Below are 5456 nucleotides of genomic sequence, written 5' to 3'. Positions count from 1 at the left end.
AATGCTAATTATATGATTGTATGACTAGAAAAATATGGCATAATTGCCATGGGCAACAATGTTTTGAACATTTACCTAACAAGTCTTTGGACATAATGTTAGTGCAATTTGTTTTGGAATTTATTACATTAGCTGTGGAAGTGAATACATATGTAATTAAATTTATTAGTTCTCGGATATGAAATTATCAAATGGTACATCAAACTGACATGCCAGAGATTTACTCATTTTGGTATCAATATTATATATATATATATATATATGTAGATAATATTTTATTTTTCTATCTATTTCTTATGATGTATAATTTATGTATATATACTCTTAAAGATAGTTGCATGCATGACTGCAGAGTTTGGTGAACAATTTGATTTCTATTGGCTTGGGATGTGAAGCAAGCATTTTCAAATGCTATTTTGGGAGATAATGCTCTCATGGAAAAGCCCTGGCAGGACACTGGGATGCTTCACGAGTCCCATACTTCATGCTCAAGTATGTTTTTCTTTTTTCAATTTTTTTTAACACCAAAGTTGTTTAAACCTGAAATGAGAATATCTTTTGTTTTCCTATTTTATATTTAACAAGCCGTTCTGTATGTCTCTAGGCTCATGGGCGACCAACACTTAAGAACTTGGTCTGTGCATGGAACAAAATGCTACAGAAGAGGTTGAACACAGTCCATCAACAAAGACAGATGTCGAACTGCATTTCTTGCTTCCCTTGAGGAGCCAATGCTTACAAGTTTAGCGGTATGTGGAAAAAGCCACCAATTAAAATTCTTCCTCCAGGGATGCCATCACTTTCCGCCTTTATTACTAGCCGGAAAAAACCCACTCCCGCCACACAAAGTTCACGAAAGAACCTAGCCAGCCATTGCAAATAGAAGGACCTCCCCCGCTAATTCAAACAACAACTGAATCTACTCCCATCACAAATGCATCGAAACGGCACCGGAAAATACACCTCGAGCTCGCACTAAAATGCACCTCGGAGCTCGCACTGAATTAGAAACTGCTTCACCCCCATTGGAAGCAAGTGAATCCAATGGCTCCGTTGATACAACTCCTATCTCAACCTCAGGGAGTAATCCAGATCTAGCCACTTCAGGAGATAATATCCCACCAACATCAACAGATAGTATAACATCAACACAGATACAACCTCAAATACCAAATAACCAGGGAACAAAAATTTCAAGTATGATGCCCTTGGGTGATGATTTCATTTGAATTTCATTAACAAAGGAGCAAGCATTTCAAGTACAATCCCTATGAGTGATGCTCTTATTTGAATTTCAAGTTTGGGACCTGTTTGAGAGCAGAATGCCATGGAAATTCCTTAATGATTCTTTCACTTCCAAGGAATTTTTTATGTAGACATTAGTCTGTACATGAAGAGAGCGTGGTGTAACATATTAGTTTTGCAGCAAGTCATACACGATTACATATTTGGGTGTTGATTAGGTCTTGTATCCTTGTATGATTTACCGGAGTTGTTCCAAAGCATCAATTATTCCATTTTCGAATTCATGATGGTAGAAGGCGGAAAATAGCTTTTGATTTAATGGCATTCAGGTTTACATGTTTGTAATACAATGCAAAGCTCTTTTCAGGTACTTGTTTTAACCTTGAAGTTGTCATGATTTCTTCTCAGAATTAAATAAGTTTGCAGATGTTATATTCTTTCTCCCTTTTTTACAGCACATACGAGTTGCAAGATGAGTTAATGTATGATGTGCGTAAAATACACACATCTAAATGGAGTTTTTAAGATCGATTTTATGGATATTTGGATGTGAATTAGTACCAACGCTCACCCTATGCGTATGTTTGTGTGCATTAGGTCCAAAAGAAGTCAAAGAATGAAAAAGGAAAGAATTGGAGCATAATTGGACGTCAAAGCTGCTGAAACGAGCTAAGTACGAGCATGAGGAAGCTGAACATGGCCGTGTTGGTCTCAACACTGGCCGTGTTCTCAACACGGTCACAAACACAGGCCGTGTTACCAACACGGCCGTGTTGGACATCAAAGAAGAAGTAGATCTTATGGGGCACGGCCACAGAGAGTAACACGGCTAGGAACACGGCCGTGTTGGTGGCGACAGAGGGTTTTAATTAAAAGAACGAAGAGAGAAAAAAGGGAGGAGGCTAGGGTTAGAACGTCCCAAACCCTAATTTTTCTCTCCCTAAGGGTTTTCTGAGCTGAAACCAAGGGAAAAGGAGACTTGGATCAAGGTTTCAATCAGATTTCCTTGAAGGATCGAAGATTGGGTGAGGTTCGTTGATTGATTTTCAAATCGAGCAAGAGGAACAAGAATCGATTCAATTGGAGCAAAAGGATTTGGGACTGTTTACTCTCATCCAAGGGTGTAATCGGGTTTTCTCTACCTTTGCTTATTGTTGTAATTGAATTCTTGTATATTTTGAGAATGAACATGATTAGCTAGATTGATTAAATCCATTGGGATTTCTTTACTATGTTGGCTTGATATTATATTGTTGGATTGTTTGAGTTGGTTTTGTATTCTTCTTGTTTTCAGTATTAGTAAGATTATGCATTATTCATGAGACGTTGTGAATTGTGATGTTTAGATTACTTTATGAGATTGAGAAATCCGTTTGGCAATTGGAATTTTGAATAGCAAGAACTGGTTAATAATCGCTTAGAGATAAGGATAATTAACTAGCCGGATTAAGAATTAACAAAGCTTAATAGAGGTGGATTAAAGCTTAATGCTAATTTAAGAATCAATCGTTAGGAAGAGATTTCAACTTTAGGTTATTAGGTTTAGGAATTCGGTTATCTCGAGAGAGAAACCGAATTCGTTTAAGAATTCGTCCACGGGTAGCATAATTAGACTCACCGATCCTTTATCTTTTGTTTGATTGCCAACTAGTTTAGATTCCCTTTGGGTTTGTCTTCTTGTCTTGGTTATTTCGTTTATCAATCACTCTTGCATCTCCCTTAGGACTTAGCTTGTAGCTATTAGTTAGTTTAGAAATTATTTATCGCTAATTTTAGGTTAATATAACAAAGAACAAAGGAGTAACTCTAGGCTTTCACTTTCCTGAGGAATACGACCTTGATACTCGCCATTAGTACTAGACTGCATCGATAGGTACACTGTCTTAGATTGTAGCTAACACGAGTAGCACACACCAATGTACAAAGAAAAATCATTTGTCAATTGTACTTGGCCAAGTTGGTCTTTCATTTTGCTCTCGTTTATGTGATACAGGTTTCTTGAGCCTTCTAATTGGTGCTATTTTCAAGTGAATTGGTCTAATTACCAGCAATACTATAGTGGATCCACAGTAGAAACAACTGTAATGGAGTTTTAAGTCACAAAAAGCTCACAAGTTTTTTCTTATATACAATATGTTAAATCTGTTGGTTTTGCCATATCAAAATTTTGCTTGGAGTCCACCAAAATTTTTTGAAGATTTCATTTATGCACAATTTGCATGCAGCATCCACTAATCCATGACCTGGCGTGAACTCAAATTGCATATGGCTAAATTACATTACATCATGCAATAAAAAAACAACAGATTTTGGATCGGTTGTTTCCAGAACAAGCGCTATTATTTTCCTAGGCGCACCATTTTTTCAGTTGACAAAAGAATAGAACCAGTAATAATTTGATTCAATATGTTGCATATCACAAATATGATCGACTTTATCTAACAAGTCTTGCACCACAAATAATAAAAAGTCAGGAGTTTTCTTTTATTTATTTTATAGAGAAAGTCAGCTTTTTTTTTTTTCTTTTTCCCTTCAATGATCAAGATTACCCTAGCCAGATTCAATTGTTCTTGCACCCTAATGCATGAACATATTAACTTCAGATGCGGATGCCAAATTCTGGTTGTAGGTCATCTTACATTGCATAACTTTTATTTTTCAGGGTTTTGTTTGGTTGTTTCTTTAATTGTAATAATTTTTTTTAATATAGTTTTATAGATAATAAAATAGTCATGTTACAAACTAATTAATTATAAAATTCAAAATATAATATTTATATTTAATATTAGGTAAGTTAATATTTTTTAAATATTAAATTTTAAACAAAATTTTATTTTTTATTTTTTATTTAAAATTTTATTAATAGTTACTTCCTTCATTCCATACTAATTAATAATTTTTTAGTATTTTATTTAGATTAAGAAAATATTTAATAAGTTTAATTATAGGAAACAAATAGGTAATAGAGACTAAATGATTCTTTTATAGATATTAATAAGTGTATTATATTAAATGAACTTTAAGTGTACATTTGATAAACTTGTAGTTTATAGATAATGAATCTGTTATTTTTTAAACTATGAATACTGATTTGTTTTATGCATAGACAGTATATTTATTACTCATGAAGTGTATGTTCATTTATTATTAAACATGACTTTTAGATTCATCATTTATAAAGTGTATATTTGTATTAATTAACATTTTTTTAATATTTTACTTAGATTAAGAAAGTATTTAATAAGGTTAATTATATGAAAGAAATAGTTAATTGAGACTAAATGATCATTCTATAGATATTAATGTGTGTACTATATTAAATGAGCCTCAAGTATACATTTGATGAACTTGTAGTTTATAGATAATGAACATATTATTTTTTTAACCTATGAATACTTATTTGTTTTATATATATCCATTACTTATTAAGTGTATATTTATTTATTATTAGTGTCAAGTTCATTAAACATAGATTTTAGATTCATCACTTATAAAGTATATATTCATACTAACTAATATTTTTTAGTATTTTATTTAGATTAAGAAAGCATTTAATAAGTGTAATTATAGGAAATAGATAGCTAATTAAGACTAAATGACTCTTCTATAAATATTAATATGTGTACTGTATTAAATGAACCTCAAGTACATATTTGATGAACTTGTAGTTTATAGGTAAGGAACTTGTTGTTTTTTTAACCTATGAATATTGATTTGTTTTATACACGTACGGTATATTTGTTACCTATAAAGTGTATATTCATTTATTATTAGTGTCAAGTTTATTAAATATGAACTTTAGATTCATCACTTATAAAATATACATTCATTTGTTATTAGTGCCAAATTAATTAAACATAATTTTTAGGTTCATTACTTATAAATTGTATATTTATATGTTTTTAGTATAAGATTTATTATATATAAAGTATATATTCATTAACTTTTACTTATGAACCTGTTCTTAAAATGTCAATCTGTTGTTTATTAGTTATAAGGTGTACATTCATTTATTATTAATGTCAGGTTTATTAAAGATAAACTTTAGATTCATTATTTATAAATTATGTATTTATATATTATCAGTGCTATGTCTATTAAACATAAATTTTAGGTTGGCTACTTATAAGATTCATTGAATATGAAATGTATATTTATTAATTTTTACTGGTAAATTCTTTTATAACATATGAATCTACTTTTTAATTTAT

The sequence above is a fragment of the Ricinus communis genome, chromosome 1 (genome assembly GCF_019578655.1).
Source record: "Ricinus communis isolate WT05 ecotype wild-type chromosome 1, ASM1957865v1, whole genome shotgun sequence".
Classification (NCBI taxonomy): Eukaryota; Viridiplantae; Streptophyta; class Magnoliopsida; order Malpighiales; family Euphorbiaceae; genus Ricinus; species Ricinus communis.
The sequence above is the reverse complement of the archived record's forward strand: the minus strand, read 5'-3'. Positions refer to the sequence as shown.